The sequence below is a fragment of the Pleurodeles waltl genome, chromosome 4_2 (assembly GCF_031143425.1).
Source record: "Pleurodeles waltl isolate 20211129_DDA chromosome 4_2, aPleWal1.hap1.20221129, whole genome shotgun sequence".
NCBI lineage: Eukaryota > Metazoa > Chordata > Amphibia > Caudata > Salamandridae > Pleurodeles > Pleurodeles waltl.
In genome coordinates this window covers 394,293,227-394,318,787 of record NC_090443.1, presented here as the reverse complement: position 1 = coordinate 394,318,787, position 25,561 = coordinate 394,293,227, and the positions used below count along the sequence as shown (strand labels likewise).

Here is a 25,561-nt window from a genome sequence, read left to right as displayed (position 1 = left end):
AGCTTCCCAATGGCTACAGTACAGCATCCCAGTGGGTCTATAACGATCGCTGTATGTTGGTAGGGAATTCTGGGTTTAATCCATATTAAGGTTCCCCTGGCATAGGCCGAGTAAGTAGTGTAGTATACCTGTCCTCTCCACCGTCGTTGAAGATTGCGCCCCTAAACTTTATCTAAATGTGTCTCCTGTAGCAGAGCAATATGGATTCCCCGCCTAGTGAGATGTGAAAATTCTTCATGCATGGAACGCAGCCCTCTAACATTCCATGTTAGAACCTTGATATTCAGTGTAGTGTCCATCTGGGGTGTTGTATAGGACATGGTGACAAAAGTAGGGGTCTAGGACCCGTCTTGAGGGGAGCTCTACTCACAGCAAATCTCATATAGGGCAGGGCTAGGAAACACAAAGCATTCTTTACGTTAACCAGATAACATTTTCCCCAACTCCCCGTCCCCAGGGCAAGAGGTGGGACATGCTCGCCCAAACTGTCAAACAACCAAGAAACAAACGTGTTCATGCCGTCTATCGTTCAGGCTACGGTTTGTGAGGGGGTGTCTGTTCCATCGTTACGCAGCAGGGTGCTCCCGGCACCCCCTGCTCCCATCTCACCCCAATATATATCTGCAATGTAGGATCAGTACAGGTTGTCGTTACTAGTGCGCTACTGCAATTAGTGGAGGGGCCAGGCATGACTGTCTTTTTATTGCATAGCAATTTTTTGTGTTGGTGTTGAGAGAGCTTCAGTGGTCACCAACCGAGTGCAGCTGGAGTGTTTGGTCGATCTTTTAGATGAGTTCATCTGCAGTTCCCGGGGTAACCGCTGGTAAAACTACACTTGAGTGGGATGAGGCCAAAGAGTCATTGTCGGAATCTGTCTGTTCTCCACTCACCCCTCGGGTCATGGACATAGTGGTCAGCGACGAGCCACCCAACGAGGCGACTGCCGTCACCACCCGCTGCCTCTCCTCTTACACTTCTTCTGCAGTGGGAGGGTCGATCCTGACTGATGACTTTCTCTGGCGGGATCGAGGTCTACGCTTCCTCTTCCTATGCTGAGAGGGGCCGCTCGGGTCCAGATTAGGCAGCAGTTCAAGCCAGGACCACACCTCTTGTGGCGTGTTGAAGAATTCCACTCCCGTCGGGGCCACCACTCGGAGTCGTGCCGGGAGCTGCATGGAATATGAGATCTTCAATTCCCTGAGTTTCTGATTTGCAGGGATAAAAGCCACCCTCTGGTGTTGGACCTCTCTAGAGAAATCAGGGAATATTGACACTTCTATTTTCCACTATCAGCCTCTCATGCATTCAAGCTTGCTGTAGAATGTAGTCTTGAATCTTGAAGTGCAGAAGTCACGCCACCACAGGCCGGGGCGGAGCACCCAGAGGTGGTAACTTAGCAGGTACTCGATGGGCCCTCTCCAATGCAAAGAAGGGGGAGAGTCACTCCGGGGCCACTACAGTCCTGAGCCAGTTCCCCAAACAGCTCACCATGTCTGGGCCTTCAATTTTTTCAGGAAGACCTACCAGTCTAATGTTGTTGCGTGTTGCTCTCTTCTCTGCATCTTCTACTCTCCTTTCTAGTATTTTTACCCGAGCTTCAATTGACATCAGATGACCATCTGTTAGGGCCAATGCAGGAGTTGCCGCTGAGATTTCCCGTTCTGTCGTGGAAACCCGTTCCGCCAAGCGACAATGGTCATCCGGGAGGAGGCCCGGATCAATGCTCAGGGTATCGATTTTAACATCTACTGCTGTTCGTATAGCGGCTATTGCCTGAAGGACGTCCTGTAGCGTGGGGGTGGGGACCACCACAGTCTCTGTAGCTGGCAATATCTGCTCTGCCCCATCTCTGGTTTGTTTTATACGCTGGGAACCTCCACCGTCCCCCTCTCTTTTCTTAAAGACCTTTCCCATGATGCATTAAGTTGATCTTTGGTTCTAGTTTTTATGTGGTCCCTCCAGCAGGCACCAGGACTATGCCTCTCCAGTCCCCTCAATATGGGGAGTAGTTTCACCGACGGGTGCGGTTAGTTGGCCGGGTCAATCTAGGTCCCAATGGCCAACAGGCCTCTGTAAATATCCTTGCTTGTTGACTATTCAGCGGTGTAAGATGCTTACTAATGGGCTGGAGTGCGCCTTATAGGGCGCAGCAATCTGGGCTCCAATGGTCTATAGGGTTCTGCAATTATCCTTGCTTGTTGACTGTTCCAAAGCAAAAGGTGCTTACGAATGAGCTAGGGGTAGCGTAGAGAGATAAGCAGGCTAAATCCCTCTGCAATACTTCCTCTTGTCCGGTGTACCCTCAGGCACCTCGGGGGGTGTCCAGCAATGCGAAGGGTGCGTCTCCTTAAGATTATCCAGTTCCCCTGCTATGCCATGCTACCAGAGGCGCTTTCCACCGGGCAGCGGTGGGCAGTGTGACGGATTTCCCTTGGTGGTGATTCCGCATCTGTGGGATCCCATGGCATTAGTGTCCTCCCTAGCATTGCTTGGCCCCATAGAGCGGCGCCCCAGTGTTCTTCCTGATACGCGCTTCAATAGCGCTCTTAGGGCCCTGTAAACTCAAAGGGTCATGAACGCGCTTCACTACTATGGCTGTGTTCTTCTTTGTGCTCTTTCCTCAGAATTCGCTGGGTTAGTTTTGGTAACGACAGACCCAGTGTGTGTCTAGGGCCCTCACAGCCTAGGGCTCCCATTGCCGTTCTCTTGTCTCTTCCGCGGCCCCACAGTCAGACTCCGAGCGGGGCTCGCAGTGGGACTTCAGTGTATGCATTTCGCTGCCCCTTCCACTCCAGCAGCACCCAGTCCGCCAGCCTCCTCTGTCGGCCTTCTCTGCCTGCAGTACTTGGCCCGGCCTCTCTCTGCCACCACGGCTCCTCCGCTCATCAACGGTGGGCACCCCGAGGCTGCAGGGCCCGGCTGCATTGCGCTCACCTGCCATTTCTTTTGAGCGCAAGGTATTTTCCTCCGCCCATCGCTCTCGGATGCCTCTCGGTCTTCTCGCCTTCCGAGCAGTGCCCGGCAGACCCCAGACCGCAGCGGCACGATGGCTCCTCATACGCACTGCAGCTAGGACACTGCCGGCCCCAGGGGTCTCCCTTTGTCGGGCTCCAGCTGCCACTCTGTCACAGTGGGTTAGTCTGCCGCGTGTTCCTCTCAGCGCTCCACCCAGCACTCCGGAGAAGTGCGCCTCAACACTCACGTCGGTGGGGCCTCCCTGGGAGACGGACGGGTTCCATTTTAGGTCGTCCTCATCTCACGGTCCTCTTCGTCTCCTTCATCATTCCCTGGCCCTCCCCCGCCGTTGGCCCGCAGCCACGCGTGTGCTCTGGTGCCTCAGGCATATATCCTGCGATCCCCGACAATAGCCCCTTTAAAGTATGGGCTGCAGGGGGGGGGTCTAATGAGGCCGCGGGTCTCGGAGCTCCAGTGCCTTGCTGCCTACGCCATTTGCTACTTGGCCACGCCCCCCACATGCCTCTGTGAAGTCAATGGATTGACGGGTAAAGGGTAACACGGTGGATACCTATGAGGGCTTGTACAATTTAATGGTTAAAGAACACATACCTACTCAGAGAAGTTACAGACACAACTGGTATATTCCAAGTTATCTAGCACTATAGAGCTGGGGAAGATAGCTGATGAGTGAGTATGTACTAGGGTATCAGATGGTCAACACCAAAGGGGAGGACTGCCCTTCTTCCCTGATCAGGATGGGGGCAAGTTTGAAAAGTCAGAGAGGCCAAAAGACTCCATAAAAGAAGCCCTATCAGGAAGCTCAGGGTCTCATCCCAATCAAAGGGGAAAGAATGTTGACCCTCCAAATGCTGGGGTGAGTTTGACTGTAGGTTGGCAGGGCACAAGAGGCATGATTCTCCATGCACAAAAAAGTCACAGACAGGTGACAGTCCCAAGGGAATAGCCAATGTAGGCATTGGGGTGGAAGATGTACCTGGGAATTGCAAGTGGTACACTGAAGCCATGTTAGTGGCCAAAAATCAACGGGGTGGAAGTTCAGGTATGTGGGATACAGGTGCCCCCAAGTCAGATCTTACTAGATGAGGTGCATGAGATAGTCAACTCTGACAATGTGACAAAGTCCCATCCCATAGCTGTGGTAGACTTTGAGTGGGGAGGGTGTACTAGCCCTAAGAAAGCAGCTGTGTTTCCTGCCATCCTAGTGGAGTGTCTATTTGGCAATGACATTGACAGTTCTGCCTGGGCAGAGGTGGAGAGAAGGACTGAGTGGGTGTGTGTCTCCTCTAGAGCACAGAAGGCCTTAAGGGAAAGACAAGAGATTGTGGATCCTGAAACAGTGGACCCTGTCCTTAGTACCAAGAGGAAGGACAGGAAAACTGAGAGGGCTTTTGCCAAACGTCCACAGAGCCAGAAGAAGCCTAACCTTCAGGGGGAGAGTCTGGTCTCTGAAGAGGAGGGTGCTGTCTTGAGAAACTTATCTGACTTTGCAAAACTTCATAGAGCTAGTGCTCCCTCCAGACAGGACTTGAGCCAGAGACAGAAGATGTGTCCCACTATTGAGGGCCTGAGACACTTGGCTGTTATAAACAGGAGGAAGGAGATGTCAGTGGTACCCATAAGGTATCCTGTGAGGAGGGAATCCTGTACAGTGAGGCAAAGGACCCCAAACCACTGGCATCTAGGAGAGTGGTGGTCCCCCCACAGTACAGATAATTCCTCCTTAACCTGGCTCATGACATCCCCTTAACTGGACATTTGGGACAGGCAGGTTGGTCAACCATTTGTATTGCCCCCAAATGTCTGAAAGGGTAAAGGAGTTTTGTCGCTTCTGTGTCACCTGCCAAGCTAATGGTAAGCCAAAAGCTCCCCTGATACCACTTCCTGTGGTGGGTACTCCCTTTGAGAGGGTGGGGATTGACACTGTTGGTCCCTTAGACCACCTACTGCCTCTAGGCATAGGTTTATCCTGGTGGTTGTAGACCATGCCACAAGGTACCCTGCAGCAATTCCCTTTAGGACAGTTACTGCTCCTGCAGTAGCTAGAGCCCTTCTAGGGATTTTCACAAGAGTGGATATCACTAAGGTTATTTCAGAGAGAGGCACAACTTTCATGTCTGCTGTAGGAGGCTGGACTGGCTTGTAGTGAGTACCAAGGGGTACTTACACCTTGCACCAGGCCCAGGTATCCCTTATTAGTGTAGAGGGGTTTCTAGCAGCTTAGGCTGATAGAAAATGGTAGCTTAGCAGAGCAGCTTAGGCTGAACTAGGAGACATGCAAAGCTCCTACAGTACCACTTGTGTCATATGCACAATATCATAAGAAAACACAATACACAGATATACTAAAAATAAAGGTACTTTATTTTTATGACAATATGCCAAAAGTATCTCAGTGAGTACCCTCAGTATGAAGATAGCAAATATACACAAGATATATGTACACAATACCAAAATATGCAGTAATAGCAATAGAAAACAGTGCAAACAATGTATAGTCACAATAGAATGCAACGGGAGCACATAGGGATAGGGGCAACACAAACCATATACTCCAAAAGTGGAATGCGGACCACAAATGGACCCCAAACCTATGTGACCTCGTAGAGGGTCGCTGGGACTGTAAGAAAACAGTGAGGGTTAGAAAAATAGCCCACCCCAAGACCCTGAAAAGTGGGTTCAAAGTGCACCTAAGTTCCCCAAAGAGCACAGAAGTCGTGATAGGGGAATTCTGCAGGAAAGACCAACACCCGCAATGCAACAACGATGGATTTCCAGACGAGGGTACCTGTGGAACAAGGGGACCAAGTCCAAGAGTCACAATCAAGTCGAGAGTGGGCAGATGCCCAGGAAATGCCAGCTGTGGATGAAAAGAAGCTGCCACCGGATGGTAGAAGCTGAGGATTCTGCACGAACGACAAGGGCTTGGAACTTCCCCTTTGGAGGATGGATGTCCCACGTCGTGAAGAGTTGTACAGAAGTGTTTTCCCGCAGAAAGACCGCAAACAAGCCTTGCTAGCTGCAAGGGTCGCGGTTAGGGTTTTTGGATGCTGCTGTGGCCCAGGAGGGACCAGGATGTCACCAATTGCGTCAGGGGACAGAGGGGGCGCCCAGCAAGACAAGGAGCCCTCTCAGAAGCAGGCAGCTCCTGCAGGAGTGCCGGAACAGGCACTACGAAGTGGAGTGAAACGGTGCTCACCCGAAGTTGCACAAGAGAGTCCCACGCCGCCAGAGGACAACTCAGGAGGTCGTGCAATGCAGGTTAGAGTGCTGTGGACCCAGGCTTGGCTGTGCACAAAGGAAATCTTCGTGGAGTGCACAGGAGCCGGAGTAGCTGCAAAACACGCGGTTCCCAGCAATGCAGTCTGGCGTGGGGAGGCAAGGACTTACCTCCACCAAACTTGGACTGAAGAGTCACTGGACTGTGGGAGTCACTTGGACAGAGTTGCTGAGTTCAAGGGACCTCGCTCGTCGTGCTGAGAGGAGACCCAGAGGACCGGTGATGCAGTTCTTTGGTGCCTGCGGTTTCAGGGGGAAGATTCCGTCGACCCACAGGAGATTTCTTCAGAGCTTCTAGTGCAGAGAGGAGGCAGACTACCCCCACAGCATGCACCACCAGGAAAACAGTCGAGAAGGCGGCAGGATCAGCGTTACAAGGTCGCAGTAGTCGTCGTTGCTACTTTGTTGCAGTTTTGCAGGCTTCCAGTGCAGTCAGCAGTCAATTCCTTGGCAGAAGGTGAAGAGAGAGATGCAGAGGAACTCTGATGAGCTCTTGCATTCGTTATCTAAAGAATTCCCCAAAGCAGAGACCCTAAATAGCCAGAAAAGGAGGTTTGGCTACCTAGGTGAGAGGATAGGCTAGCAACACAGGTAAGAGCCTATCAGAAGGAGTCTCTGACGTCACCTGCTGGCCCTGGCCACTCAGAGCAGTCCAGTGTGCCAGCAGCACCTCTGTTTCCAAGATGGCAGAGGTCTGGAGCACAGTGGAGGAGCTCTGGGCACCTCCCAGGGGAGGTGCAGGTCAGGGGAGTGGTCACTCCCCTTTCCTTTGTCCAGTTTCGCGCCAGAGCAGGGCTGGGGGATCCCTGAACCGGTGTAGACTGGCTTATGCAGAAATGGGCACCATGTGTGCCCATGAAAGCATTTTCAGAGGCTGGGGGAGGCTACTCCTCCCCTGCTTTAACACCATTTTCCAAAGGGAGAGGGTGTAACACCCTCTCTCTGAGGAAGTCCTTTGTTCTGCCTTCCTGGGCCAAGCCTGGCTGGACCCCAGGAGGGCAGAAACCTGTCTGAGGGGTTGGCAGCAGCAGCAGCTGCAGTGAAACCCCGGGAAAGGCAATTTGGCAGTACCCCGGTCTGTGCTAGAGACCCGGGGAATCATGGGATTGTCTCCCCAATACCAGGATGGCATTGTGGGGCAATTCCATGATCTTAGACATGTTACATGGCCATATTCGGAGTTACCATTGTGAAGCTACACATAGGTAGTGACCTATATCTAGTGCACGCGTGTAATGGTGTCCCCGCACTCACAAAGTCCGGGGAATTGGCCCTGAACAATGTGGGGGCACCTTGGCTAGTGCCAGGGTGCCCACACACTAAGTAACTTAGCACCCAACCTTTACCAGGTAAAGGTTAGACATATAGGTGACTTATAAGTTACTTAAGTGCAGTGTAAAATGGCTGTGAAATAACGTGGACGTTATTTCACTCAGGCTGCAGTGGCAGGCCTGTGTAAGAATTGTCAGAGCTCCCTATGGGTGGCAAAAGAAATGCTGCAGCCCATAGGGATCTCCTGGAACCCCAATACCCTGGGTACCTTAGTACCATATACTAGGGAATTATAAGGGTGTTCCAGTATGCCAATGTAAATTGGTAAAATTGGTCACTAGCCTGTTAGTGACAATTTGGAAAGAAATGAGAGAGCATAACCACTGAGGTTCTGATTAGCAGAGCCTCAGTGAGACAGTTAGTCATAACACAGGTAACGCATACAGGACACACTTATGAGCACTGGGGCCCTGGCTGGCAGGGTCCCAGTGACACATACAACTAAAACAACATATATACAGTGAAATATGGGGGTAACATGCCAGACAAGATGGTACTTTCCTACACAACCCCCCCCCAAACGAAGGACAATAAGACTAGCCATGACCTGATGAGTCTTCATTGTCTAAGTGGAAATATCTGGAGAGTCCATCTGCATTGGAGTGGGTACTCCCAGGTCTATGTTCCACTGTATAATCCATTCCCTGTAGGGATATGGACCACCTCAACAATTTAGGGTTTTCACCTTTCATTTGTTTTAGCCAAAGTAGAGGTTTGTGGTCTGTCTGAACAATGAAGTGAGTGCCAAACAGGTATGGCCTCAACTTCTTCAGTGCCCAGACCACAGCAAAGGCCTCCCTCTCTATGGCAGACCAACGCTTTTCTCTAGGGGTCAACCTCCTGCTGATAAAAGCAACAGGTTGATCCTGGCCCTCAGAATTAAGTTGTGAAAGGACTGCCCCTACCCCTAATTCAGATGCATCAGTTTGGACAATGAATTTTTTGGAGTAACAGGGGCTTTTCAGGACAGGTGCAGAGCACATGGCCTGCTTCAGCTCCTCAAACGTTTTCTGACAGCTAGCTGTCCATAATACCTTTTTAGGCATTTTCTTAGATGTGAGGTCATTAAGAGGGGCTGCTATGGAGCCATAGTTCTTTATGGACCTCCTGTAGTACCCAGTGAGGCCTAAGAAGGCTCTCACCTGGGTCTGAGTTGTAGGGGGAACCCAATCTATAATAGTTTGGATTTTCTCCTGAAGTGGTGCAATCTGTTCCCCACCTACCAGGTGTCCCAGATAAACCACTTTGCCCTGCCCTATCTGGCACTTTGAAGCCTTGATAGTGAGGCCTGCCTTTTGCAGGGCCTCCAACACTTTCCATTGGTGGACCAGGTGATCATCCCAGCTGGAGCTAAAGACAGCTATATCATCTAGATATGCTGCACTAAAAGCTTCCAGCCCTTGCAGGACTGTGTTCACCAACCTTTGAAAAGTGGCAGGTGCATTTTTCAATCCAAAAGGCATTAATGTGAATTGGTAATGGCCTCCAATGGTTGAAAATGCAGTTTTTGCTTTTGCATCTTCTGATAATTTGATCTGCCAATACCCTGCAGTCAAATCAAAAGTGCTTAGATACTTGGCAGATGTCAGTGTAACTATCAGCTCATCTGCCCTGGGTATAGGGTGAGCATCAGTTTTGGTTACTTGGTTGAGACCTCTATAGTCTACACAAAACCGCATTTCCTTCTTTCCATCCTTGGAATGAGGTTTTGGTACAAGTACCACAGGAGAAGCCCATGGACTTTCAGAGTTCTCAACCACTCCCAGTTCAAGCATTTTCTGCACTTCTTGTTTTATGCAGTCTCTGACATGGTCAGTCTGCCTATAGATCTTACTTTTGACAGGCAAGCTGTCTCCAGTATCTATAGTGTGCTCATACCAAGAAGTGGTGCCTGGCACAGTAGAGAAGAGTTCAGAAAACTGACCCAGGAGATTTATGCAGTGGTCTTTCTGCTCAGCAGTAAGACAATCTGCCAAAACTACACCTTCCACTAGAGCATCTTGTTCTGTGGAAGAGAAGAGATCAGGGAAAGGGTCACTCTCTTCTTCCTGTCCCTCATCTGTTGCCATGAGCAGGGTGAGATCAGCCCTGTCATAGTAGGGTTTCAGGCGATTGACATGGAGCACCCTAAGGGGACTCCTGGCAGTGCCTAAGCCAACTAAGTAGGTGACTTCACCCTTCTTTTCAACAATTATGTGGGGTCCACTCCATTTGTCTTGGAGTGCTCTTGGTGCCACAGGCTCCAAGACCCACACTTTCTGCCCTGGTTGGTACTGAACCAAAACAGCCTTCTGGTCATGCCATTGCTTTTGGAGCTCTTGGCTGGCCTGAAGGTTTTTACTGGCCTTTTTCATGTACTCAGCCATTCTAGATCTGAGGCCAAGTACATAGTCCACTATGTCTTGCTTTGGAGCTTTTAAAGGTTGTTCCCAACCCTCCTTATCAAGTGTTAGAGGACCTCTCCCAGGGTGTCCAAATAGGAGTTCAAAGGGGCTGAAGCCCACTCCTTTTTGGGGTACCTCCCTGTAAGCAAAAAGTAGGCAAGGTAACAGGATTTCCCATCTCCTGCGGAGTTTTTCAGGGAGTCCCATAATCATGCCTTTGAGAGTTTTGTTAAATCTCTCCACCAGTCCATTTGTTTGTGGATGATAGGGTGTGGTGAACTTGTATGTAACACCACACTCCTTCCACATGGCCTTTAAGTAAGCAGACATGAAATTACTTCCCCTGTCTGATACCACCTCTTTTGGGAAGCCCACCCTGGAAAAGATTCCCAGGAGGGCCTTTGCCACTGCAGGAGCTGTAGTGGTCCTTAGAGGAATTGCTTCAGGATGTCTGGTGGCATGGTCCACTATCACCAAGATAAACCTATTGCCTGAAGCAGTAGGAGGGTCAAGGGGGCCAACTATGTCAACCCCTACCCTTTCAAAGGGAACCCCAACCACAGGCAGTGGGATAAGGGGTGCCTTTGGAGTTCCACCTGTTTTGCCACTGGCTTGACAGGTTTCACAGGACTTACAAAATTCCTTTGTGTACTCTCACATTCTAGGCCAATGAAACAAGGGAACAAGCCTGTCCCAAGTTTTCATTTGCCCCAAATGTCCAGCTAAGGGAATGTCGTGGGCTAGAGTTAGGAGGAACTTTCTGTACTCCTGAGGAATCACCAATCTCCTGGCAGCTCCAGGTTTTGAATCCCTTGCTTCAGTGTACAAGAGGTTGTCCTCCCAGTAAACTCTGTGAGAGTCACTGACATCCCCATTTGCTTGTTTGACAGCTTGCTGCCTTAGACCCTCTAGTGTGGGACAGGTATGCTGTGCCACACTCAGCTCCTTCCTGGCAGGCCCCCCTTCACCCAAAAGCTCAGCAGTGTCTGCTTCCAGCTCCTCTGGTGTAGGTTCTGCACAGGGTGGAAATTCTTCTTCCTCAGAAGTAGAGTCCACTGTAGAGGGAGGGATAGTAGGTAGTGATTTACTTCTACTAGCCCTAGCTTTAGGGAGCACTTGGTCCATTCTTCCAGGATCCAAGTCACCCTGGCGGTCATTCTGACCCTGGCGGTCAAAGACCGCCAGGGCGGAGGACCGCGGGAGCACCGCCGACAGGCCGGCGGTGCTCCAATGGGGATTCCGACCGCGGCGGTAAAGCCGCGGTCGGACCGGCACCACTGGCGGGCTCCCGCCAGTGTACCGCCGCCCCATTGAATCCTCCACGGCGGCGCAGCTTGCTGCGCCGCCGAGGGGATTCCGACCCCCCCTACCGCCATCCAGATCCCGGCGGTCCGACCGCCGGGATCCGGATGGCGGTAGGGGGGGTCGCGGGGCCCCTGGGGGCCCCTGCAGTGCCCATGCCACTGGCATGGGCATTGCAGGGGCCCCCGTAAGAGGGCCCCTAAATGTATTTCACTGTCTGCTGCGCAGACAGTGAAATACGCGACGGGTGCAACTGCACCCGTCGCACAGCTTCCACTCCGCCGGCTCGATTCCGAGCCGGCTTCAGGCCTGAAGGCGACCGCCCGCCAGCCCAGCGGGAAAGTCAGAATTACCGCCGCGGTCTTTCGACCGCGGAACGGTAAGCTGACGGCGGGACTTTGGCGGGCGGCCTCCGCCGCCCGCCAAGGTCAGAATGAGGGCCCCTGTCCTTTTTGCTTTTTGGCCTGAGCCCTGGTTAAAGCAAAAATATGCCCTGGAAAGCCCAGCATTGCTGCATGGGCCTCCAACTCCACATCTGACCAAGCTGATGTCTCTAAATCATTTCCTAGTAGACAGTCTACAGGTAAATCTGAGGCAACCACAACTTTCTTTGGACCAGTAACCCCCCCCAGTTGAGATTCACAACAGCCATGGGTTGGCTAAGTGTGTTGTTATGAGCATCGGTTACTTGGTACTGGTGACCAAGTAGGTGTTGTTCAGGGTGGACCAGTTTCTCTATTACCATTGTAACACTGGCACCTGTGTCCCTGTAGGCCTGAACCTCAACACCATTTATTAGGGGTAGTTGCTTGTACTTATCCATGTTAAGGGGACAAGCAACTAAGGTGGCTAAATCAATAGCCCCCTCAGAGACTAACACAGCCTCTGTGGTCTCCCTAACAAGACCAACCCCAACTAAATTACCAAAAGTGAGCCCAGCTACTCCCTTGGATTGGCTATTAGTAGGTTTGCTCCCACCACCACTGCTATTACTAGGGGCACTAGGTGTAGCAGCAGGGGTTGTAGTGGTAGGAGGCTTGGTGCTTTTCTTTGGACAACTGGGATCTGTTGTCCAATGGCCTTTTATTGTACATAAATAGCACCATGGTTTCTTTTCTTTGTTTTGATTTCAAGAGGATTTGGACCCACCACCCCCACCAGAGTGTTTTTGTGGGCCTGATGAAGACTAATTTTTAGATTTGTCCCCACCCTTGTCAGAAGACTTACCATCCTTCTTCTTGTCATCTTTGTCACCCCCTGTATGAACTTTTCTGTTCACCCTTGTTCTGACCCATTTGTCTGCCTTCTTTCCCAATTCTTGGGGAGAGGTCAGATCAGAGTCTACCAGGAACTGGTGTAACAAATCAGACACACAATTATTAAGTATATGCTCTCTCAGGATTAAGTTATACAGGCTCTCATAGTCAGAAACTTTACTGCCATGTAACCACCCCTCCAAGGCCTTCACTGAATGGTCAACAAAGTCTACCCAGTCTTGTGAAGACTCCTTTTTGTTTTCTCTGAACTTCATCCTGTACTGTTCAGTGGTTAAGCCATAACCATCTAGGAGTGCATTCTTAAGAACTTTGAAATCATTGACCTCACTTTCTTTTACAGTAAGGAGCCTATCCCTACCCTTTCCACTGAAAGATAGCCATAGGATAGCAGCCCACTGCCTTTGAGGGACATCCTGTTCAACACAGGCCCTCTCAAGTGCAGCAAACCACTTGTTAATGTCATCCCCCTCCTTGTAAGGGGGAACTATCTTATGCAGATTCCTAGAATCATGCTCTTTTGCAGGATGACTATTTGGAATACTGCTTCTGCTACCATGGGTTTCTAAACCCAATTTCTGTCTTTCTCTTTCTATTTCTAAGGACTGCCTATCTAAATCCAGCTGTTGCTTCTTGAGCTTCAGCCTGGATTGTTACACTCTCAATCTATTGAGCTCCCTTTCTAACACTCTGTCATCAGGGTGGGTGGGTTGGGCATGTCTTGAAACAGAAGAATGGTGAGAATGAACAGAAGGAGACCTGGCCCTAACAGATGTCACACTAACATTCTGGCCTACAGAAGTGATACTTCTACTGTGATGAGAAACAACACTATTACTGTGATGCGAGACAACACTTTTACTGTGATGTGAATTCACATCAGTACCAGCTATGCTGGGTGGCCTGCTAAGGGGCAGGTTGGAAAGATTCCCTCCCAACTCTTTTGCTAGGGGTGCCCCAGAATCTGAGTGGGAACCATCAGCTAATTTCTCACCAGAAGTACCAACAAAAGTCTTGTCTTGTTCAACTAGCATGTTAACTAATAGTTCTCTAGAGGGGTTCTTCCCTACCCCTAAACCTCTTTCTACACAGAGACTCCTTGCTGCTTTCCAGCTAAGGTGACCATAAGCAGTCTTGGACAGATCAACAGTTTGGCCTGTGCCAGACATTATAGAAAGGGTTTAAAGGACAGAAAAAGAAGAAAACAAGTTTTCAGAACTTTTTAAAGGACAGAAAAAAAACTTTTAAAACTTTTTAAGAACTTTTTGAAAGTTTAGAGGTACTTTTCAGCACTTAGTAAAAGAAGTGAGAGAAGAAAAGCAAAACTGTTTGGTTAGGTGTACATACACTGAACTTGTTTTGTATATTTTTCTCTTATGAAAAGTACAATGACAAAAGTGGTAAGTAGTTGCAAGTACTTATCCCACCGCTGCACAACCAATGTAGGAGGCTGGACTGGCTTGTAGTGAGTACCAAGGGGTACTTACACCTTGCACCAGGCCCAGGTATCCCTTATTAGTGTAGAGGGGTGTCTAGCAGCTTAGGCTGATAGAAAATTGTAGCTTAGCAGAGCAGCTTAGGCTGAACTAGGAGACATGCAAAGCTCCTACAGTACCACTTGTGTCTTATGCACAATATCATAAAACACAATACACAGATATACTAAAAATAAAGGTACTTTATTTTTATGACAATATGCCAAAAGTATCTCAGTGAGTACCCTCAGTATGAGGATAGCAAATATACACAAGATATATGTACACAATACCAAAATATGCAGTAATAGCAATAGAAAACAGTGCAAACAATGTATAGTCACAATAGAATGCAATGGGAGCACATAGGGATAGGGGCAACACAAACCATATACTCCAAAAGTGGAATGCGAACCACGAATGGACCCCAAACCTATGTGACCTCGTAGAGGGTCACTGGGACTGTAAGAAAACAGTGAGGGTTAGAAAAATAGTCCACCCCAAGACCCTGAAAAGTGGATGCAAAGTGCACCTAAGTTCCCCAAAGAGCACAGAAGTCGTGATAGGGGAATTCTGCAGGAAAGACCAACACCAGCAATGCAACAACAATGGATTTCCAGACGAGGGTACCTGTGGAACAAGGGGACCAAGTCCAAGAGTCACGATCAAGTCGAGAGTGGGCAGATGCCCAGGAAATGCCAGCTGTGGATGCAAAGAAGCTGCCACCGGATGGTAGAAGCTGAGGATTCTGCATGAACGACAAGGGCTAGGAACTTCCCCTTTGGATGATGGATGTCCCACGTCGTGAAGAGTTGTACAGAAGTGTTTTCCCGCAGAAAGACCGCAAACAAGCCTTGCTAGCTGCAAGGTTCGCGGTTAGGGTTTTTGGATGTCACCAATTGCGTCAGGGGACAGAGGGGGCGCCCAGCAAGACAAGGAGCCCTCTCAGAAGCAGGCAGCACCCACAGAAGTGCCGAAACAGGCACTACGAAGTGAAGTGAAACGGTGCTCACCCGAAGTTGCACAAGAGAGTCCCACGCCGCCGGAGGACAACTCAGGAGGTCGTGCAATGCAGGTTAGAGTGCCGTGGACCCAGGCTTGGCTGTGCACAAAGGAAATCTCGTGGAGTGCACAGGAGCCGGAGTAGCTGCAAAACACGCGGTTCCCAGCAATGCAGTCTGGCGTGGGGAGGCAAGGATTTACCTCCACCAAACTTGGACTGAAGAGTCACTGGACTGTGGGAGTCACTTGGACAGAGTTGCTGAGTTCAAGGGACCTCGCTCGTCGTGCTGAGAGGAGACCCAGAGGACCGGTGATGCAGTTCTTTGGTGCCTGCGGTTGCAGGGGGAAGATTCTGTCGACCCACGGGAGATTTCTTCAGAGCTTCTAGTGCAGAGAGGAGGCAGACTACCCCCACAGCATGCACCACCAGGAAAACAGTCGAGAAGGCGGCAGGATCAGCGTTACAAGGTCGCAGTAGTCGTCGTTGCTACTTTGTTGCAGTTTTGCAGGCTTCCAGCGCGGTCAGCAGTCGATTCCTTGGCAGAAGGTGAAGAGAGAGATGCAGAGGAACTCTAATGAGCTCTTGCATTCGTTATCTAAAGAATTCCCCAAAGCAGAGACCCTAAATAGCCAGAAAAGGAGGTTTGGCTACCTAGGTGAGAGGATAGGCTAGCAACACAGGTAAGAGCCTATCAGAAGGAGACTCTGACGTCACCTGCTGGCCCTGGCCACTCAGAGCAGTCCAGTGTGCCAGCAGCACCTCTGTTTCCAAGATGGCAGAGGTCTGGAGCACAGTGGAGGAGCTCTGGGCACCTCCCAGGGGAGGTGCAGGTCAGGGGAGTGGTCACTCCCCTTTCCTTTGTCCAGTTTCGCGCCAGAGCAGGGCCGGGGTTCCCTGAACCGGTGTAGACTGGCTTATGCAGAAATGGGCACCATGTGTGCCCATGAAAGCATTTCCAGAGGCTGGGGGAGGCTACTCCTCCCCTGCCTTAACACCATTTTCCAAAGGGAGAGGGTGTAACACCCTCTCTCTGAGGAAGTCCTTTGTTCTGCCTTCCTGGGCCAAGCCTGGCTGGACCCCAGGAGGGCAGAAACCTGTCTGAGGGGTTGGCAGCAGCAGCAGCTGCAGTGAAACCCCGGGAAAGGCAATTTGGCAGTACCCCGGTCTGTGCTAGAGACCCGGGGAATCATGGGATTGTCTCCCCAATACCAGGATGGCATTGGTGGGGCAATTCCATGATCTTAGACATGTTACATGGCCATATTCGGAGTTACCATTGTGAAGCTACACATAGGTAGTGACCTATATCTAGTGCACGCGTGTAATGGTGTCCCCGCACTCACAAAGTCCGGGGAATTGGCCCTGAACAATGTGGGGGCTCCTTGGCTAGTGCCAGGGTGCCCACACACTAAGTAACTTAGCACCCAACCTTTACCAGGTAAAGGTTAGACATATAGGTGACTTATAAGTTACTTAAGTGCAGTGTAAAATGGCTGTGAAATAACGTGGACGTTATTTCACTCAGGCTGCAGTGGCAGGCCTGTGTAAGAATTGTCAGAGCTCCCTATGGGTGGCAAAAGAAATGCTGCAGCCCATAGGGATCTCCTGGAACCCCAATACCCTGGGTACCTTAGTACCATATACTAGGGAATTATAAGGGTGTTCCAGTATGCCAATGTAAATTGGTAAAATTGGTCACTAGCCTGTTAGTGACAATTTGGAAAGAAATGAGAGAGCATAACCACTGAGGTTCTGATTAGCAGAGCCTCAATGAGACAGTTAGTCATAACATAGGTAACACATAGAGGGCACACTTATGAGCACTGGGGCCCTGGCTGGCAGGGTCCCAGTGACACATACAACTAAAACAACATATATACAGTGAAATATGGGGGTAACATGCCAGGCAAGATGGTACTTTCCTACATCTGCCTATCTGAGAGCAATGTGGGGGGGAAGAGTGTGTGGTAACTTATACTTTCACCATACAACTCACAAGGAAATGGCCTTGTTGAAAGGTTGAACAAGACCATGAAAGGCATGATCATGGGTTTACCTGAGAAACTCAGAAGATGGGATGTTCTTCTCCCATTCCTACTCTGTGCCATCAGGGAGGGTCCTCAAAAGGGTGTAGGTTTCAGCTCTTCTGAACTGCTCTTTGGACACCCTTTCAGGGGTCTCTTAAGTTTGGTTAGAGAAGGTTAGGAGAGACCTCTAATGGAGCCCAAAGAGGACATCCTAGATTATATATTAGGCCTCCACTTCAGGGTGGCAGAATACATGAGGAAGGCAAACAGAAACAAGCACTGGTATGACCAAAAGTCTGCTATAGTTGAACACCAACCTGGGCAGTTGGTGCGGGTGTTAGAGCCTGTGGCGCCCAGAGCCGCTCAAGACAACTGGCCTGGGCCTTACCCCACCTTGGAAAAGAAGGTGGAAGCCACATACTTGGTGAACTTAGCTACCCCAAAGAACCCCCACGTGGTGATACATGTGAATAGGCTCAATTTACATCATGACAGAGTAGATATCACAATGGTCAAGGCGACAGATGGTGAAGAAGAGGAAGAAAGTGAACATCTCCCAGACCTGATGTCAACCAATGTCAAAGATAGTTCAGTGGAGGAAGCAGTCTATCTCTTCCACTTTGACAAGCCAGCAACAGAAGGACTGCTACATTGACAGTTTACTAGACTATTTTCCTTGCTTACAGGTCTGACAACATGGTGTACCCATGATGTGGACACTAATGACAGTTTACCTGTAAAAAGTCAAATTTACAAACAGTCAGACCAAGTCAAGGGTAGCATCAAAGCTGAGGTTACTAAGACAATAGAGTTGGGGGTGACTGAGCCCTCCCGTAGTCCATATGCCAGCCCAATGGTTCTTGTGCCCAAACCCATTCCAAAAAGAGGAAAACCAGAGATTAGATTTTGTGTGGACTACAGAGGTCTAAATGCAGTCATCAAGTTTGATGCTCACCCCATACCCAGAGCTGACGCGCTCATAGACAAGATGGGGGCTACAAAATATCTGAGTACCTTTGACCTGACTTCTTGTTATTGGCAGATAGCTATCACACAACGAGACGAGGAGAGGTCTGCCTTTTCAACCCTAGGAGGTGACTTTCAAAGTTTCAAGTGATGCCCTTTTCGTTGCAAAATGCACCTTCTAACTTCCAAAGGTTGGTGAATACAGTGCTTTCGGGTCTGGAAAGTTTCAGTGCAGCATCTATCTAGGAAGGTTACCTCCTGGCCCACCTCAAGGAGGTGCTTTAAGCTTTTCAACAGACAGGGCTGACAGTCAAGGCAAATTAAGTGCAAGATAGGGCAAGGGTCTGTAGTGTACTTGGGTCACCAAGTAGGTGGAGGCCATAAACAACCTCTCCAGCCCAAGATCCAGACAATTCTGGCCAGGGAAGCTTGAAAGACTCGGACTCAGGTCGGAGCCTTCTTAGGCCTGACTGGGTACAATAGTAGGTTTGTTAAAGGGTTTGGTACCATGAAGGCACCTTAAATGGAACTAACATCAAAAAAGCAGCAAAGGAAATTCATATGGTCTACTGTCAAAAGGCTTTTGCAACCCTTATGGAAGTGCTGTGCTTAGCACCTTTCTTTTGTAAAGGCACCTGGCTCTAGTAAGAGTTTGATATTCAACCTGATACTTCAGAACATAGGATTGGGGCAGTTCTGTCACAGCTATAAGACCATGATCAAGATCAACCAGTTGCCTTAATCAGAAGGCGACTCCTCCCTAGAGAGCAGGATGGAGGGAAGCCGTAGCTGTGGTTTTGTGCCTACAGAATCTAAGAACCTACTTGTTTGGGACTCACTTCACAGTTCAAACTGACCACAGGCCTCTTAGATGGTTGATGCAGATGAGAGGAGAGAACCCCAAGGTGTTGAGGTGGTTAATTTCTCAAAATTGTCAGGAATTTACAGTGGAACACAGCCCTGGGACTGACCATGTCAGTGCAGGTGGCCTTTCCAGGTTCGTCCATTTAGCTGATGTGAATTACCAGGATAAGGGTTAGTTGCCCCTCACCTTTCATCTGGAGGGGAGCATGTGAGGAAATGATTCTTTTTGCATGTTCAACACCACATTTTTGATTGATGCTCTTGTTTTTTCAACTCTGAGGGTGCACTGAGGCCTGCTAACCAGACCTCAGTGACAGTGTTCTGACCATATACAAATTGCATTTCAAATTGGATACAACCAATTGACAAGGACTGACTTACTTATAAGTTCCTAATATATACAACCTGGGCATGTATGGCAGGGTGTCCACTCAGGGCTGCAGCACTGGTTGTGCCGTTATGTGTGTGACAAAGTAGAAAATGTCATCCAGCATGCCACTGCTGACTGGAAGGAGAGTATTTTCACTGCCAGTGCGACTTTGCCATTCACACCAATTTCAAAGCCACCCTATCTCTTAGCACTATATGTAAGTCTCCTCTTAGGAAGGCCTAAAAAGCCCTATGGCAGGGAGCTGTATTTTGTTAAGTAAGATATATATTTTTAACTAGTTTGAATGGCAACACTTCCAAATTGTTGTTTGGCTGTGGGTAAAGTAGCAGCCCCATTGGCTAACACAAGTTTATTGGTTGAACCCCGGCTAACTTCTGAATGGAACTACCTGACTGTAAGGTATCAAATTAATCATGGCATTGAACACCACCAGATACCTAGGTGGCATTGAATACCACTTTTAAAGGCATACAAATTTTAGAAAGTTGCCACTCTGTTCTCCAGGTAGCTCAGCGGCCTCACAAAGGCTCTGGCACACAAATAGCTTTCTGACCTCACGGGGAGACGTGTTAACGTCTCCCCAGCCCAGGAACAAAGGCAGTTGCCGCAGAGTCAGGCGTCACCTCCTCCCCCAGGATGGTCACTCAGGGTGTTAGCGCAAAAGGGAAGCTTCAAAGGTGAAGCCACTTTTGTATGGGAAGTAGCGCCAACACCTCTGACCAGGATGCCTTTTGCTCCAGCAGATGAAGTGGAGACAGGGTCAAGGAGGGAAAACTCGCCCACAAACCGGTCCTATCATGGGTGTGTAGCCCTCTGGTAGCCCCACCTCTAGGGTGGGCTACCAAGTTCCTAATGACTGAGTAAGGGCCGTGCCATCTTGAAAGGAGCAAGAATGTGGAACTCTGGGATGGCCAGGTGACACTCATCACAGGACCTTTGTCACTAGGTAGGAGGGGGGCCAGTAGCCGATTGGCTAGTGACCGTTTTGTCCCCTAAGGGCACTTTCTTGGGCTAAATATGGCACCCCTGGCACTCTGACCATTAGATAACACTAGAATCGGAGAAAGGACCGAAGAAGGACTGCCCAGCTGCACCGCACAAAAAAAGGCTGCACCGTTGGAAGGACTGCACCTTCGGCACTTTGGGCTAGCAAAGTTTGGACTGTGCCTGAGGCTCCTGGCTCTGGGAAAAGTTGATTCCAGACCCCAACCTACAGCAATCACTCAAAGGATCAGCTGGCTGATCTCCAGGAACCAGCTCCAGGGACATCAGAGCTGAAATAGCCCAAACTGACAAGTTGGTAGCCACTGCAGACGTTTTGCTGCTACCACCTGCCGGGCATCCATGAGGACAAAACTTTGATAGCCCAAAGATGTACCCAAGTCTGCTTGGCCCTGGAGTGCTGTCCAAGTCCAGATTAGTCACACCCAAGGGACACTAGCCCCCATCTACGGAATTCACCCCAACCGCAGTGCAGACCGACCAGTAGACCAGCATTGGCTGGCCTGCTACTGCAATGGAGAGAACTTCGAGGGAACCCGATCTCTGTTGCCAAGTTCGCCCCACTTCACCGCACCACAACCGGAGCATTCTTAGAGCATCCTTTGCCTGCATTCCTCAGGATCAGCACCACTCCATTGACATCTATGACAGTTGTCCTGTAAAGTTCAGATTTTGCTTCAAAAATGGTCAAATGGCCAGGTAACTGTCCGAAGTCTCCATTCTGGCTCCTTGGACATGTGTGCTGCCGAAATCGGTAGCCCAACCCGGGCCAAAGTAGGCAAACTAGCTGTTTCAAACTTTTTCAAAAGTTTTGTTGACCATCGCTTGTTTGCGGCTGAATTTAAATGTGATAATATCTTCAGAAATCTGTATCTGCGGAACCATCTGGTAGATTTTGTTCATCAAGATCTCTAAAAATTCATAAAAATATACTGTATATTTATAAGTTGGTGTCTTCTTTCTTTTGGGTGTTGTTGCTTTCGCATTTCATTGTTTGGTGCTGTTAAAGGCTTTCCATATAAGCCCATATTTATACTTTTTTTGCGCCACATTTGTGTCATTTTTCTACGCAAAAGTGGTGCAAACTTACAAAATATAATTGTATTTTGTATGTTTACACCATTTTTGCGTCAAACAATTAAGCAAATGCGGTGCAAAAAAAGTATAAATATGGGCCAAAGTTTCTTTGCTAAGCCTTATTGCTCACAGTCACAGCTACCCAGGGTTGAGATTGAGGTTGAGTAAACGAGCCTGACAGGCTCCAAGATGATATTTGTGCGTGTACTGCCCCACAGCCATATCATATAGTACATCCAAACCCTTGCACATACCCTATGCTAGAACATTTAAGTAATTGTGCAAAAACGTAATCCACACTAAGGTAACATCATATTTGAGTGTGCACAAGCAAAGGCAGTTAGACAGGTGAAAATGACAGTGAGGACAGAGCAGTAAATGGTAGTTGATCGATCACCTATGACTTTTCAATAATGAGGTCAATGATAGGCTCGTGAATATCAATAGATTAGGAAGCCTTGATGACCACACAGTCCTAACTAAAACTAAATCTCATGGGGCCTATCCAGTACACTCTTCTTACATACAAAATGTTAGTAAAGTCAGCCTTATTGAAGGCTGCATGCCTATTAAGTCAGTGACACACCTTGTTTTTTAAGCTGGGTAGTGGACTCTGTAATAGCAGGCTCAAGCTTTGGCACATGAGCAAGAACGCCCACAGATGGACATGCTACCGGTGGTAAATTACTGTCAGTTTCAGGATCTCTTTTTAAAGAGCTCCAAGGTGATCAACCAGCAATCTAATGCAAGATCCTTTCAAGGCCTTAGTTTATCAAAAAAGTTATTCCAGTTACGTCCGAGTGCCCTTCGAGACTGCATTATAGGCAGCCCAACACATATTAATCGGTGTAGCAAAATAATCCAATTCTGCTTTTGTGCACCTTGACGTTTTTTCCCTTTTTGGCCTCAGTCTGTAGGTGGTGGACAGTCCGAAATATGCAGAACCAATTTAAAGGCTGGGGGCAGTGTGGCTAAAGGTAAGGAAGTAGATTGGGCGTTATCAGATAAATTTATATCTGCGGTCTGATCACTGGGCGCAATCACTAAAGGTGCAGCCAAATGCTCATTAGGATACAGCAACAGTTGCCTCCCCACTAGATTGATCCTTTTAGAGATTATTCCCACCGCATGCGCTAGAAATGTGTCCAAGGTGTATCGGTTGGTGACAATAGTAGCTCTAGAATTTACTAATATCCTTTTACCTACTTTAGTGACTGTGATAGGGTTGGAAATTATATGATAATGCTAAACGCCCAGTCAAACACAATACAGCTTTTATCAAGCAGCATGCGTCCTAGAAAACATTAAGCAAATAGTAACTAATAGAGCAATGTTCCAACCCTTTAACCCAGATCACGTTACTAATGCTTTTCCACTCACTCCACAATAAGAAAGGCAATGTGTCTACCAGTACCTTGCAAAAGAGGGATTGGTCCAAAACCAAGGGGGCTGGCCCAGCTCAGCCTCTTATGGGTTCTTCCAAACTTTGGCGGACACGCTCTTGACCCAGTCTTCGCCCAGGCACGTCCCGAGCAGCAGGATGTGTGTCTACATTTTATAGCTCTCTCTGCTCCCTCCACTTGGTCCTCCGGGCAGCTGAGATAGTGCAGGGCTTATGGGACATGTCATCTTCCATTTGAAGATCACCAAAGTCCCCCGCACAGCAGGATGCGACTGGGCGCTTTATGGTGCTCTTTGTCCCCTCCTGCTGGTACTCCGGGCAAGCAGGGTAGTGTCAGGGTTTATGGTACATGTAGTGCCCCACTTAAAGAGCACCAAAATCTCTTGTTCAGCATAATGCGAGCATGTGCTCTAAAGCAATCTCTACCTCCTCCTCCTGGTTCTTAGGGCAGCCAATGTAGTGCAGGGCTTATGGAAAGCATAGTCTTCCACTAGAAGATCTTTAAAGTCCTCTGTGCAGCAACACATGATTTAAACCGTTCTATGCCCCCGGTCCTCAGGGCAGCCAAAGCAGTTCAGGGCTTATGGGACATATACTGTAGTTCCTCACTTGAAAACACAAAGTCCCCCTTTTATAGGATCATTAAAGGGGTGGTCATAGCACCACAAAAGGGAAATGTGTCCTTAGCAGTGCTCATGAAGATGGTGTCTTGAAAGGAACAAACATAACATAACAAATGTAAGTATTGAAGAAGAACAAGATGAACAACATGAGCAGTATGGATAGGAGAAGGACAATATAAATGGTCACACTGAGTATAATGTGGATTTGGATGAGGATACCAGTGGGCAGGTGGAGTTAGATGCAAAGAGTAAACGATTTACGTTAGGGATGCATTGAAGGATCAACAAGGAAATTATATGTTGAATCCTAATGGATTCACCATCCCTTTAGATGGTCTGGTGAGTCATGAATGAGGAAGTTGACTTCATAAAAAAACACATTAGGCATCAGTGGATAAGGACATGTGGGCGATTTTGCAAGGAGAAAGCTCTAGACCTCTGAATGAGGAAACTACTTTTAATGCCCTGCCTTGATCCAACTGCTTGCAATGTCCTGCCTTGATCCAGACCTAATTAGTTTCCTATTGCAGAGAGATGCCAGGAAGGGACAAGAGAGGTCTCTAAAACAGTACCTCGACACATCATTAGACCTAATAGGTCCACTGTCAAGAATTTGGAATATTGTGGAAGAGGCACAACTTAAGGAGATGATAGTGGATGTGAACCTATTGAGCAGTTAGAGTCAAAGGGTTTTTTGTTTCCTAGGAAATGCTGCTTTGATGGCTGAAAGGAGTAAGTCAATAATTATGAAGATCAGCCTTAAGCTTCCAGTGATGATGCAAAACGGCTGTTTGGAGAAGGATGGGTCAAGGGTATTAGAAAGCATCGAAAGCTCAGAATTCTCTGAGAAATGGTTTAGGCAGTAATAGGTTTTTTCGAAGGGCTAAAAGAAGGGGACAATCTCCCAGCTGGGTCTTTTTAGAAGTCCCAATTTAAAGTTAGAAGCAAACTAGGGAGACTTAAAAATGCAACAGGCTTTTATCCATAGAGTGGGGTGAATATTAGAAGGTAAGCTGCAAAGGGACACAGACAAACCCAAAGAGGAACCCAAGATGAGGAGAGTGTTTCTGGCTCTTTGCACTTAAAAGTGGAGGCAATTTAAGACCATTCATTCAAACCGAAAGTTGATTTATATCATCCCTTGGGTACTGGAAACTGTTAAGGGTCACAAGATAGAATCTGTGGAGAACACAGTTCAAATAAAGGAGCCATTACATTTAAATTTCAAGGAACAGCAGAGGTATTAGGTGGAAAATGAAGTAAAGCAAAAGTTGGAGCAGGGCTGTAACCAAGGGGGGACAGACTGAGCGGGGCCGGGCGACCCTATATTTTGTTATGGCCCCCCTAAACAATACAGTCTTTGCTCTTTTTTGTCGCATTATTATTTGTATTTGTTTTGGCCCACTGCTCATTGCTCCCCTTATCATGAATGCGGCTATATTTGGGAGGGAGTTTCAGTCAAGAGAGTGGAGAGGATGCTCTCATGCTGCAAGACCGACATTTTCCTGTGCAGTGTCGGAAAATAAACGGAGAAAAGAGGCAGGGGAAGAGCTGCCGGGCATGCCATCCCCTCTCTCTACCCTACTCTGCTTCCTTGAATGCCATCCTGTTCCGGGTGTGAGCTGCACTTGCACTGCGCAGTTCAGGGAAGAGTTAGCCACGCAGCAGGTAGTGACACAGTGACAGGCAGCGCAGCCCTCCCCCCCCCCATCCGCCCCAGGGTGTTGCTGGTGCCTTTAATACACCTGCAGCCCGACCCTCATTTGTAGAACACTATCCGCATGCCAGAGCTCTGACCCTCCCAGTAGCTTGTGCCCTTAGTGCCACAGCAGCCACTATCACCAGGAATATCTCCAGACTGGAACAGGCAACCAGTCTGAACACAAAATCATCTTCTGCTGCTGCGCAAGTAATGCCTGTGCATAAAAAATAACGTGAAAGGACCATTCCCATAAGGGGTGGGCGAGTCAACAAATGAACAAGAAGCCCTGGCCAGAGCCTTGCTAAGGGTCTGCCGTGGCTTTAAAGAGTCCGTGCAGAAGCTGGGCCATGAACATATTTGTCAGGTTAATCATGCAGCATCTTCGTGTAAAAAATTTCAGATTCAAAAAGGTTATTAAACATTTGAAAACCTCTAGCCTTATCCCTGAAAATATCAGATTATATCACTGCTATGAGAGGCAT

General features: G+C 48.8%; 1 protein-coding gene across 1 annotated transcript in view; it reads right to left on the bottom strand.

Moving 5' to 3' along the window:
- ANKRD45 (ankyrin repeat domain 45) overlaps positions 1–25,561 on the bottom strand; it is a 485,557-nt gene that overhangs the window by 365,463 nt on the left and 94,533 nt on the right. The gene's annotated exons all lie outside the window — the stretch shown is intronic.